Below are 14,546 nucleotides of genomic sequence, written 5' to 3' on the forward strand. Positions count from 1 at the left end.
AATTTCTTCAATAAATGGCGTTGAAAAACTGGATAGCCACATGCAGAAGAATAAAGTTTGTCCCTTATCTCTCAATGTATGAAATATTAACTCAAAATGAATGAAGGCTTAAATATAAGAAACTTAAACTTTTATTACCAAAAACCAAATAAATTAAAATAAAAATAGGCTAAAAACCTCAATAGACACTGCACATAAAAAGGCATATAAATTGCTGGCAGACATGAATAAATGCTGAATATCAATAATTATCAGAGAAATACAAATTAAAACCACAATGAATATCACCCACCCCAATTAGAATGGCTATTATTAAAAACTTTAAAGAGATCAAGTGCTTACAAGTATGTGGAGAAAATAAAACTCTTGCACACTTGTTGATTGAAATATAAATTGATACAGCCATTATGGATAACAATATGGGAGTCCTAAAGAAATTAAAAACAAAACTATTATATGAACCAGCAATCCCACTGCTGGGCCGATATCCAAGGGAACTGAAATTAGTGTGTTGAGGAGATATCAGCTCTCCATGCTTATGGTAGAACTATTTACAGTAGCCAAGAGATGTAATCTACTTAAGTGTCCATAACTGAATGAATAGATAAAGAAAATGTGATATACATATTATATATTATATACAAATCTTCCTCTCCCAGCCCACTAATCAAACGTTAATCATTTCTGCCAGCACTATATATATATATAATATTTAGTATATTATATATACTATATTATACACACTATGGTATATTATATATACCAGTATGCTAGTATATATAATATATAATATATCTACTAGTATATATATTAATTATATACTAAATTATTATATTATATTATATAGTATTATATAATACTAAATTATTTTACTATATTATATATCACAATATATTATTATAATATATATTATAATATATTATTTTATATTATATAATATTATTATATATTATATATACTACTATATATATCTCATACAAAGATATTTATTTCTCATATGTATACTATATATACTACATACTAGTACTACATACTAGTACTAATACTATACATACTAGTATGTATAGTATGTATATAGTATATATACTATATATACAGTACACATACTTATATGCATATATATAATATATATAGAATCTCCCTTTCACTTACATAGTATGTATATAGTATATATACTATATATACAGTACACATACTTATATGCATATATATAATATATATAGAATCTCCCTTTCACTTACACATATATCCTATGAGTTCTGTCCCTCTGGAGAACCCTGACTAATATGGCATCTAGAATCATTAATCATTAATCACATAGAGGTAAAAAGTAGAATGGTGATTACCAGAACCTGGGGTGGTTAGGAGGGCTTGGGATTTGGGGAGATATTAGCCAAAGTAAATGTAAATGTAGTTAGATAGGAGAAATCAATTTCAAGGAGTCTGTTGGTCAGCAAGGTGATTATAATAAACGATAATATATTTTATTCTTGAAAATGTAAAGAGGGTGGATGTTATATGTTCTTATGGTGAAAATGATAACTGTGTAAGATAAAGCATTTGTTATTTAGCTATATTAGACCATCCTGTATTGTATATGTACTTCAAAACATCGTGTTCCACAGGATGTCTTGTTATCAAACAATTTTTAAAATAAATAATAAATAAAATTTAAACTTTTTAAACATTTGAATTAAGCTCAATAATTTAAGTGGGCCTGTTCCAATAGGCTGAAGAACTTACAAGCAAAAACATTTGCGGTTTCCTGGAAAAAAAGAAATTCTGCCTCAGGAATGCAACATACAAAACCAGTATAAGTTTCCAGCCTGCCCACATACCCTGACAATTTTGGAGAATGTGTGTGTTGGAAGGGTGAGGGGGGTACATGTGTTGCATACAGTTGACCCTTGAACAATGTTGGAGGTAGGAGTACCAACCCCCATGAAGTCAAAAATTTATGGATAACTTAGACTGACCCAGAACTTAACTTCTAATAGCCTACTGCTGACCTGACAACGTAAACATTCTGTTAACACACATTTTGTATGTTATGTGTATTATATGCTATATTCTTAAAATATGGCATAAGTAAGCCAGGGAAAAATGGGTTTCAGAAAATCATTAGGATGAGAAAATATATGTACTAGTCATTAAGTGGAAGTGGATCACCATAAAGTCTTCATCCTTGTCTTCACGTTGAGTTGAGGAGGAGGAGAAAGAGGATGGGTTGGTCTTGCTATGTCACAGCTGTAGCAGAAGAGAGAGAAAATCTCAGTATAAGTGAACCTGTGCAGTTCAAACTCACATGTTCAAGGGTTAACTCTATACACATGCGTGTGCGTGCACACACACACACACGCATACATATTTAAATTTTTTAAAAAGGAATTATATGTACTATTTAAAAATAATTAGGTGTATATCTATATAGAGAAAATAACACATATATACATATATACTCAACATTTTTAATTATCTGTTCTTGTTTAAAAAAATGAATTTTTTGTGTGTGTATATATATATATACACGTATATGTGTGTAAACATGCGTATATGTGTGTATATATATTCCCTTTTTGTGGACAAATTAGATAAAATGCTAATGCTCAGTGAAGAGAAAGTCATAGCAATCCTGATACTGTTTTTACAAACCTCCATGAAAGTCTCTTTTCCATTCTCTTTTCACATTCCCTTCTTATCTGCTCACCACACCAGAGCTCAAAAAAATTAATATATGCAAATTTAGTGGCTTAAAATAAACTAAAGTCATTATTCTACAATTTGGGAGGTATAAAGTCTGAAATGGGTTTCACTGGGCTAAAGTCCAGGTGTTGACAGGTCTGTATTTCTTTTAGAGGGTCTATTGGAGAATCCATTCTTTCATATTTTCCATCTTCTGCAGGCCACTCTTGTATTCCTCAGTTCATGGCCCCTTCCTACATCCTTAAAGCCAGCAGAGAAGCAGCATCTTCAAACCTCTCTGACTCTCATCCTCCTGACTCTGTCTTTCATTTATTGGATCCCTGGTGATTACACTGGGTCCAGCCTTATGATCCAGGATAATCTCTTCATCTCAATCTGTGCTTTGATCTCATCTGTAAAGCCTCATTTGCCATATAAATAAACATATTCACAGATTCCAGGTATGAATAAGGGGACATTTTTTTTTGAGAAGAAATTATTCTGCCTGCCATGCTATATAATAATTGTTTTAAAAGTTTATGTCTTACATTCAATAATGTTATTATCAAGAATTTATTTCTCCACATCCTCTCCAGCACCTGTTGTTTCCTGACTTTTTAATGATTGCCATTCTAACTGGTGTGAGATGGTATCTCATCGTGGTTTTGATTTGCATTTCTCTGATGGCCAGTGATGATGAGCATTTTTTCATGTGTCTGTTAGCTGTACGCATGTCTTCTTTTGAGAAATGTCTGTTCATATCCTTTGCCCACTTTTTGATGGGGTTGTTTGTTTTTCTCTTGTAAATTTGTTTGAGTTCTTTGTAGGTTCTGGATATTAGCCCTTTGTCAGATGAGTAGATTGCAAAAATGTTCTCCCATTCTGTAGGTTGCCTGTTCATTCTGATGGTAGTTTCTTTTGATGTGCAGAAGCTCTTTAGTTTAATTAGATCCCATTTGTCAATTTTGGCTTTTGTTGCCATTGCTTTTGGTGTTTTAGACATGAAGTCCTTGCCCATGCCTATGTCCTGAATGGTATTACCTAGGTTTTCTTCTAGGGTTTTTATGGAATTAGGTCTAACATTTTTTTTTTTTAAATTTATTTATTATTATTAAACTTCAAGTTGTAGGGTACATGTGCACAACGTGCAGGTTTGCTACATATGTATACTTGTGCCATGTTGGTGTGCTGCACCCATCAACTCGTCATTTACATCAGGTATAACTCCCAATGCAATCCCTCCCCCCTCCCCCCTCCCCATGATAGGCCCCGGTGTGTGATGTTCCCCTTCCCGAGTCCAAGTGATCTCATTGTTCAGTTCCCGCCTATGAGTGAGAACATGCGGTGTTTGGTTTTCTGTTCTTGTGATAGTTTGCTGAGAATGATGGTTTCCAGCTGCATCCATGTCCCTACAAAGGACACAAACTCATCCTTTTTTATGGCTGCATAGTATTCCATGGTGTATATGTGCCACATTTTCTTAATCCAATCTGTCACTGATGGACATTTGGGTTGATTCCAAGTCTTTGCTATTGTGAATAGTGCTGCAATAAACATACGTGTGCATGTGTCTTTATAGTAGCATAATTTATAATCCTTTGGGTATATACCTAGTAATGGGATGGCTGGGTCATATGGTACATCTAGTTCTAGATCCTTGAGGAATCGCCATACTGTTTTCCATAATGGTTGAACTAGTTTACAATCTCACCAACAGTGTAAAAGTGTTCCTATTTCTCCACATCCTCTCCAGCACCTGTTGTTTCCTGACTTTTGAATGATCGCCATTCTAACTGGTGTGAGATGGTATCTCATTGTGGTTTTGATTTGCATTTCTCTGATGGCCAGTGATGATGAGCATTTTTTCATGTGTCTGTTGGCTGTATGAATGTCTTCTTTTGAGAAATGTCTGTTCATATCCTTTGCCCACTTTTGGATGGGGTTGTTTGTTTTTTTCTTGTAAATTTGTTTGAGTTCTTTGTAGGTTCTGGATATTAGCCCTTTGTCAGATGAGTAGATTGCAAAAATTTTCTCCCATTCTGTAGGTTGCCTGTTCACTCTGATGGTAGTTTCTTTTGCTGTGCAGAAGCTCTTTAGTTTAATGAGATCCCAGGTCTAACATTTAAGTCTCTAATCCATCTTGAATTAATTTTCGTATAAGGAATAAGGAAAGGATCCAGTTTCAGCTTTCTACTTATGGCTAGCCAATTTTCCCAGCACCATTTATTAAATAGGGAATCCTTTATGAGTTTGTGTCCTTTGTAGGGACATGGATGCAGCTGGAAACCATCATTCTTAGCAAACTATCGCAAGAACAGAAAACCAAACAACCACATGTTCTCACTCATAGGTGGGGACTGAACAATGAGATCACCTGGACTTGGGAAGGGGAACATCACACACCAGGCACTATTATGGGGAGGAGGGAGGTGGGAGGGATTGCATTGGGAGTTATACCTGATGTAAATGACGAGTTGATGGGTGCTCATGAGTTGATGGGTGCAGCACACCAACATGGCACAAGTATACATATGTAACCAACCTGCACATTATGCACATGTACCCTAGAACTTAAAGTATAATAAAAAATAAAAAATAAAAGTAAAGAGTTTATGATACACAGCTCTATAAAATGCAACATGAAACAATATAAAATATTAATTGTAACACAGTTATATAGTAGCAAAACGAAGAACAACCACAGCAACAACAGAATCCAGTTTTCTATTGAGGACCAACAAGGAAAGGACAACTATCTACTCAGCAGATTTCAGTATTTGAGCCATTATTTAATTAAATGTATTTGGAATCCTATAACCTCCTGTTTATCCAAATATATATTTTTATATTCTAAGTGACAGGACCTTAAGATATTTTACAGATTTTACATCATTTTAAAATTACTGAAATGGACAAAAACAAGAACAATAACAAAAAAACACCTGTCAACCTAGACTGTTACACTGGATGAAAGTAACCTTCAATTAAGGTGAAACAACCTGTACCTCAAAAAAAAAAAAAAACAAAAGCTAAAAGAATGCATCACCAGCACACCTGCATTACAAGAACAACTAAATAACTTTCTTCACTCTGAAGGAAATGATACCAGCTAGAATTCTAATTAGAAATAAACAGCACAGAAAAAAACATAAATGTGTATAGGTACATGCAGGTATGTGAGCACGGGAGTGAAAATGTTTGAACTAACAACAGTAACAATGTCTGTGGGCTTTATAACATAAATTGTTAGAATTTTAACATATGAAAAAAAATCTAAAAAGGCTAAAGTAAATATGATTGGTCCATTCTACACTTATTATCTGGGACATAGTAAAATTGATAATTTCAGGTAGAGTATATTGTTACAAATACATTTTGGAATTTGTAGGAAACCACTGAAAGAATGATAATTAAACTGTAACAAAAAATAATGGAGAATAAAGTAATTTCAAAACCTTTTAAAATAATGGTTGCACTGATACAAACTCTTTCCAGTCATGTACAAAGGTAGAAATTGATACGTACGGTTTCCACCACTTGGTATAATCAGATGTTTGAATTTTTGATACTGGGATAAATAGAAAACAATTTTTCATGGAAGTCTTAATTTATATTTCCCCATGAGTAATGAGGCTGAATTTCATTTATTCATATGTTCAATCACTACTTTTATTCTTCCTCTTTCAAATTTCTTCATAAATATTTAGCTCCATTTTTCATTTTCGGTATTAATTTATAGAAGTTGTTTTCATATTGTGGATATCTTTCAGATATATGGGTTGCCAATATGTTTTATAAATTGTAGCTTTTTACTTTATCAGCTGAATCTTTCAACAAAAAATTTTGTAACTGTAATATAGTAAAACTTATCAACTATTACTTTATCTTTCCTAAGTATTATAAGAATATCCTTGATTCCATCGATTCTTGTGTTTTTTTCTAATAGACATTTCTTTGCAGGTAAATTATCTTTAATTTTGGGTGGTGTTAAGGTCTTCACATTTTGATACCTATATGTGTGTGTGTGTGTATACATATATATACACACACACACTTAGGTTGTCTTCAGAATTTATTTATTTTGATTGTCTCCATCAACATTTAAATCAGCACAAAAACATAGTGTTATTTCTTTCAAACTTTATACACACACACACACACACACACACACACTTGACCTGCATCTCTTGTAATCCTCCATCTGTGTACTCCTCTTTCTCAGCAAAGCATTTTTAAAAAGTTATGTTGTCTCTCTGTCTCAATTTCCCTCCTAGGCCAAAATAGCCTGGAGTCATTTGAATACTCTCTTTTTTCACATTCACATCTAATTCATCAGGACCCATGTCACCCTCTCTAATGCTACTGTTCTAATCTGAGCCACCATCATCTCTCACATGGATTAATATAATAATCTCCTAATTAGAGAATCGCTTAAACCCTGGAGGCGGAGGTTGAAATGAGCAAAGGTTGCACCACTTCACTCCCACCTAGGGGACAGAGTGAGATACCATCTTAAAACACACACACACACACTCGCACAGGTGCGCGCGCACACACACACACACACACACACACAGCTTTTTGTGTTTCTGTCTCCTTCAGTTCTGCTTTGATTTTAGTTATTTCTGGTCTTCTGCTAGCTTTTGGATTTGTTTGCTCTTGCTTCTCAAGTTCTTTTAATTGTTATGGTAGGGTGTCAATTTGAGATATTTCTAGCTTTCCAATGTGGGCATTTAATGCTATAAATTTCCCTTTTAACACTGTTTTAGCTGTTTCCCAGAGATTCTGGTACATTTTCTCTTTTTTCTCATTAGTTTCAAAGAACTTCTTTATTTCTGCCTTAATTTCATTATTTACCCGGGAGTCATTCAGAAGCAGGTTGTTCAATTTCCATGTAGTGTGCCGTTTTGAGTGAGTTTCTTAATCCTGAGTTCTAATTTGATTGCACTGTGGTCTGAGAGACTGTTTGTTATGATTTCTATTCTTTTTCCATTCGCTGAGAAGTGTTTTACTTCCAATTGTGTGGTCGATTTTAGAATAAATGCCATGTGGTACTGAGAAAACAAACTCCTAGCCAATGTCATACTGAATGTACAAAAGCTGGAAGCATTCCCTTTGAAAACCAGCACAAGACAAGATTGTCCTCTTTCACCACTCCTATTCAACATAGTATTGGAAGTTCTGGCCAGAGCAATCAGGCAAGAGAAAGAAATAAAGGATATTAGAATCGGAAGAGAGGAAGCTAAATTGCCTCTGTTTGCAGATGACATGATTCTATATTTAGAAATCCCATCATCTCAGCCTAAAAACTCTTTAAGCTGATAAGCCACTTCAGCAAATTCTCAATACAAAATCAATATGCAAAAATCACAAGCATTACTATATACGAACAATGGACAAGCAGAGAGCCAAATCATGAATGAACTCCCATTCACAATTGTTACAAAGAGAATAAAATACCCAGGAATACAACTTACAAAGAATGTGAAGTACTTCTTCAAGGAGAACTACAAACCACTATTCAAGGAAATGAGAGGGCATAAACAAATGGAAAAACATTCCATGCTCATGGATAGGAAGAATCAGTATCATAAAAGTGGCCATACTGTCCTAAGTAGTTTACAGATTCAATGATATTCCCATCAAGCTACCATCGACTTTCTTGACAGAATTAGAAAAATACTACTTTAAATTTCACATGGAACCAAAAAAATAGCCAAGAAAATTCTAAGAAAAAAGAACAAAGCTGGAGGTATCACATTACCTGACTTCAAACTATACTACAAGGCTACAGTAACCAAAACAGCATGGTACTGGTACCTATATAGACCAGTGGAACAGAACAGAGACCTCAGAAATAACACCACACATCTACAACAATCTTATCTTTGACAAACCTGACAAAATCAGGCAATGGCAAAAGGATTTCCTATTTAATAAATGGTGTCGGGAAAACTGGCTAGCCATATGCAGAAACTTGAAACTGGACCCCTTCCTTACACGTTATACAAAAATTAACTCAAAATCGATTAAAAACTTAAATGTAAAACCAAAAACCATAAAAACCCTGGAAGAAAACATGAGCAATACCATTCAGGACGTAGGCATGAGCAAAGACTTCATGACTAAAACACCAAAATTGATTGCAACAAAAGCCAAAATTGACTAATGGGATCTAATTAAATTAAAGAGCTTCTGCACAGCAAAAGTAACTATCATCAGAGTGAACAGGCAACCTACAGAATGGCAGAAAATTTTTGCAATCTACCCATCTGACAAAGACCTAATATCCAGAATCTACAGGGAATATACATAAATTTACAAGAAAAAAAAAAGAACCCCATTAAAAAGTGGGCAAAGGATATGAACAGACCGTTCTCAAAAGGAGACATTTATGCAGCCAACAAACATATGAAAAAAGCTAATCATCACTAATCATTAGATGTAAATCAAAACCACAATGGTATACCATCTCATGCCAATCAGAGTGGCGATTATTAAAAAGCCAAGACACAACAGATGCCAGCAAGGCTGTAGAGAAATAGGAACACTTTTACACAATTGGTGAGAGTGTAAATTAGTTTAACCATTATGGAAGACAGCTGGAGATTCCTCAGAGATCTAGAACCAGAAGTATCAATTGACCTAGCAATCCCATTACTGAGTATATACTCAAAGTATTATAAATCATTTTGCTATAAAGATACATGTACAGTTATGTTTATTGCAACACTATTTCCAATAGCAAAGACTTGGAACCAACCCAAGTGCCCATCAGTGATAGACTGGATAAAGAAAATGTGGCACATATACACCATGGAATACTATGCAGCCATAAAAAATAATGAGATCATGTCCTTGGCAGGAACATGATGAAGCTGGAAGCCATCATTCTCAGCGAACTAACGCAGGAATGGAAAACCAAACACCACATTTTCTCACTCATAAGTGGGAGTTGAACAATGAGAACACATGAACACTGGGAGGTTAACAACACATACAGGGGCCTGTGGGGGGTTGGGAGACAATGGGAGGGAGAGCATTAGAACAAATACCTAATGCATGCGGGGCTTAAAACCTAAATGATGGGTTGATAGGTGCAGCAAACCACCATGGCACATGTATACCTATATAACAAACCTGCACATCCTGCACACGTATCTAGGAACTTAAAGAAACACACACACACACACACACACACACACACACACACACACACACACACAAACTCCTAATTAGCCTGACTGCAGTTGTCCCACTTTACTTTTTATATGAACCAGCAGTCTGAGTGATTCCTTTAAAATACAATTTCTATTTTGTCACTTATATCATTTCTCATGTTTTACTCATACAAGTAGTCAAAATCCTTACAATGACAAAAAGGCCATATATGATCTACCCACCATCTTTCTCATCAATAATCCACTTGTTGATTTCAGTCAGTCAATTGCCTGGTCACTCTGTTAAATGGCCTTTCTATACACAGAATAAGCAAGGAAAATCCCTGCCTTAGGGCCCTTTGCACAGGCTATTTCCTCAGTCTGGACTGTCTTTCCCCAAATATTTTCTTTGCTATCTCCCTCACCTTCATTTCTTATTCATCTGTCTCATATTCAATGGAAAAATCTCTATTCACCACCTGTTTTGAACTGCAGGTCATCTTCTCTTTGTTGTTGTTCATTCTCCTTTCCCTGACCTGTTTTTGTTTGGTTTTCTTTGTTTTGAATTGAAAATGTCTGTTTCAAACAGTATAAGTAAGTAATAGTAATGTGACAATCAGTCTCAAATCTCAGTGGTTTAAATAACCAAAATCATTCTGAAATCCCACGTAGGTCTGCAGGGAGTCTCAGCGGATTGTAGTTCCTTTGGATTCAGCTGATGGATGATCTATCAAACTAGGATTCTACCACCACCTTCTGTTTACCCAGTTACGTCAACAGTAGAAAGAAAGAAGAGAACATGGGAAATTGTGTATGAGTTATTGAATGTGCCTATAATAGTTATTGAATATGTCTATACATCATTTTCTTATGCATAATCACAAAGGAGTGAGGAAAATCTTCCATCTGTTTATGAGGAGTAAAGAACCAGATATATCTATGAAAAGTAGCAGAGTTTGATGCCTTGCCTTCTAACCTAATGAGTAATTCACTGTTAAGTATTTTTAATTAATTATCCCTCTTACCCCAGTAGAATACTGAATTCCTTTTAGCCAATAAGTTTTAGCTATTTTGATCATGATTGAAGCCCAGTAGCCAAAACAGTATAAATATACTTGATGCACAATAAAAATGTATTGCATGCACAGAATCCAACATAGTGCATCACTTTCTCTTTATTATAGAAACTTTGTACTTTTTCTACAATAGTATTTTTAATGTATGAATTTTTCATGTAGAATTATCATTTATCCTTATATTGTTACAGTTTTTAAACGTTATAAAACTCATCTTCCAAATCAAATGCATTATGTACATGATACCCTTTTTAACTTACTTAACTGTAAGTAATCTTTTTAATGCAATTACATAAAATGTATATTTTTCCTTTAATGGAACCTTAACACTCAGCACTTTCACTGTACTAGGTACCAAAATATACCGCTGAAAGAAGTTACAGCAAAATTTTGGGTTGAGAGGTGGGAGTGGAATCAGAAAATAAAGAAAAAAGCATATATGAGAGGATGAAAGATAGTAATGGGGTGATAAAAATAGAACCAGGGATAAGGCTATGGTCAGGAAATGCATAATGAAAGCAAATCACTGACTGCATAGCCAAATCCAACTTGAATAGAAGATAACTTGAAGAAATCAGAAATCAGACAAGTAGTGCTTTTCTCCCTAAATTTATTTTCTTCCTTCCCTATAAATACATCTTTATCTAAACATTTGACCATCCAGCTAAAACCTGTATGTCCCTGGCTTACCTCTGATTAAGTGTGCATATCTACCTCATGTTTGGAACAATGTGTGTGAGTAAACATATTGGGTGCTATTTCTGGGTGATTTGAGTTAAGCTTTTTTGTATGGGTGAGTCTTTTCCTCCCTCCCATGGGCTGGAATGAAGATGTGGAAGCAGCTTATTTTTGACTGAGTACACAAGGGCACAAACTATTGAATAGCAGGAACCCAGGAGGAAAATTGTCTGATTTTGTGAATGTCTTCATGGGGCAAAGCTGCCTGATAACCTGGACTACCAGGACTATTGTGATACACAGAAATAGAGTTTACTTATTTATATCACTATTTTAATTTTGTAGGTTGTTTATTACAGCAGGTGGACTCTAACTGATAGAGGTGGTGATATCCCAAACTGGAAAATACAGAGAATCCAAGACCATGCATGAGAGAGTCAAGGAAAATAGGAGAAAAGTTTTTTACTTATCTGAACTCAGAGTAAATGGTTTTACGAAGCAGCCATTGTTCCATTGGCAAGCTGTTGCCCTATTTTGGCAAGTCAAACCTTATCATATTTTCAGATCTTGTATCAGGAACCACATAGTTGGAAAAAATACTTCCTGCTCTCTCTTCCTCTAAGTAAATGCCATTAGCCAACCTCGCCTCCTTCCATATCCCAGCCTTGATTCTGTCACCCTTATACACTGTTGGTTGATTTCTCTTTCACATATATAGTAACTTAGCAATTGGTATAGCAGAGTTTTTGTTTGTTTGTTTGTCTGTTTGTTTGTTGACAGACTCCTGTCTGTCACCCAGGCTGGAGTGCAATGGCGGGACCTCAACTCACTACAGCCTCCGTCTCACAGCTCCAAGTGATTCTCCTGCCTCAGCCTGTCAAGTAGAGGGGATTACAGGTGTGTGCCACCACACCTGGCTAATTTTTGTATTTTTAGTAGAGAGAGGGTTTCACCATGTTGACCAGGCTGATCTCGAACTCCTGACCTCAGGTGATCCACCCTCCTCGGCCTCCCAAAGTGCTGGGATTATAGGCGTGAGCCACTGTGCCTGGCCCTCTTTTCTTTTCTTTTTTTGACAAACAAACAAAAACATTAAAGCTATTTTCTTTAATGAAAGTTGAATAAGAAAAATAACTTAAATGTCTAAATTTCTTAGAGTTCTCCAACCCAGTGCAAAACTCAAACTAACACCTGTCTCTAATGGAAGGATACTTATCATCAGCACAATGGATTATCTTCCCCTTCCAGACTCAGCTAATCTCTGTGTTGTGTTGCAGCAGTTTTGATCATTCACTCAGTCTCCTAACCTCTCCCACAAACGAAAAGTTGACGTGCTCATGTCTTCCCATTAGCAGTCTACAATAGAAAAATAAATCATGCAGAATCATTACTACTTACTTCGACAACAAGAAACAAGGAGAGCTACATACACGAATTGTAATGATGACTATATTGTATACAGAGTCTATATTCATTTTTCTTATTAAGCTGGATTCTTAATAGTGAACAGAACCAATGTGCAATATATTTTTTGTAGTCAATTTTTATTTAATAACTTGAATGTAGAAAGGACTTCGACATTTTATTTCACTAATATTTTTTGAAAACAGTATTAAAAGTCTGTGATTATGTGCCTCAGTGTCACCTTATTGCAAGGTTTATTTATTGAACAAATTTTTTAGCAATATATTTATTGCAGGACAATGATAAGCTCCTAAAGAATATTGTAATGACAACCTATAGCACTTAGTTTCATTTATTCTAAAGCTTTTCTCTAAGCTCCTTCTTAGCTATTATGTAACTTCTAGACATAAAACTTGTGGGAAAGTAAATTAGGCATTGTGCATTGCTGACTTAGGACACACTGCGACTTCTTTTTTTTTTTTTTTTTTTTTAATTTATTTATTATTATTAAACTTCAAGTTGTAGGGTACATGTGCACAACGTGCAGGTTTGCTACATATGTATACTTGTGCCATGTTGGTGTGCTGCACCCATCAACTCGTCATTTACATCAGGTATAACTCCCAATGCAATCCCTCCCCCCTCCCCCCTCCCCACGATAGGCCCCGGTGTGTGATGTTCCCCTTCCCGAGTCCAAGTGATCTCATTGTTCAGTTCCCGCCTATGAGTGAGAACATGCGGTGTTTGGTTTTCTGTTCTTGTGATAGTTTGCTGAGAATGATGGTTTCCAGCTGCATCCATGTCCCTACAAAGGACACAAACTCATCCTTTTTATGGCTGCATAGTATTCCATGGTGTATATGTGCCACATTTTCTTAATCCAATCTGTCACTGATGGACATTTGGGTTGATTCCAAGTCTTTGCTATTGTGAATAGTGCCGCAATAAACATACGTGTGCATGTGTCCTTATAGCAGCATAATTTATAATCCTTTGGGTATATACCCAGTAATGGGATGGCTGGGTCATATGGTACATCTAGTTCTAGATCCTTGAGGAATCGCCATACTGTTTTCCATAATGGTTGAACTAGTTTACAATCCCACCAACAGTGTAAAAGTGTTCCTATTTCTCCACATCCTCTCCAGCACCTGTTGTTTCCTGACTTTTGAATGATCGCCATTCTAACTGGTGTGAGATGGTATCTCATTGTGGTTTTGATTTGCATTTCTCTGATGGCCAGTGATGATGAGCATTTTTTCATGTGTCTGTTGGCTGTATGAATGTCTTCTTTTGAGAAATGTCTGTTCATATCCTTTGCCCACTTTTGGATGGGGTTGTTTGTTTTTTTCTTGTAAATTTGTTTGAGTTCTTTGTAGGTTCTGGATATTAGCCCTTTGTCAGATGAGTAGATTGCAAAAATTTTCTCCCATTCTGTAGGTTGCCTGCTCACTCTGATGGTAGTTTCTTTTGCTGTGCAGAAGCTCTTTAGTTTGATGAGATCCCATTTGTCAATTTTGGCTTTTGCTGCTGTTGCTTTTGGTGT

At 35.4% G+C, this 14,546-nt stretch overlaps 1 long non-coding RNA gene across 3 annotated transcripts in view; it reads right to left on the reverse strand.

Annotated features, from left to right (window-relative positions):
* Positions 1-1,707: 1,707 nt before the first annotated feature.
* Positions 1,708-14,546, reverse strand: part of LOC140711420 (uncharacterized) — a 74,860-nt gene continuing 62,021 nt past the window's right edge. For 2 of the 3 annotated variants that reach the window (XR_012092601.1, XR_012092599.1), the window contains one exon: positions 1,708-2,247. This is a non-coding gene — a long non-coding RNA (uncharacterized lncRNA). Of the gene's footprint in view, positions 2,248-11,340; positions 12,953-14,546 lie in introns of those variants that run through there. The other variant, XR_012092600.1, reaches the window with a different exon arrangement.

This window comes from Chlorocebus sabaeus, chromosome 3, assembly GCF_047675955.1.
Source record: "Chlorocebus sabaeus isolate Y175 chromosome 3, mChlSab1.0.hap1, whole genome shotgun sequence".
Taxonomy (NCBI): domain Eukaryota; kingdom Metazoa; phylum Chordata; class Mammalia; order Primates; family Cercopithecidae; genus Chlorocebus; species Chlorocebus sabaeus.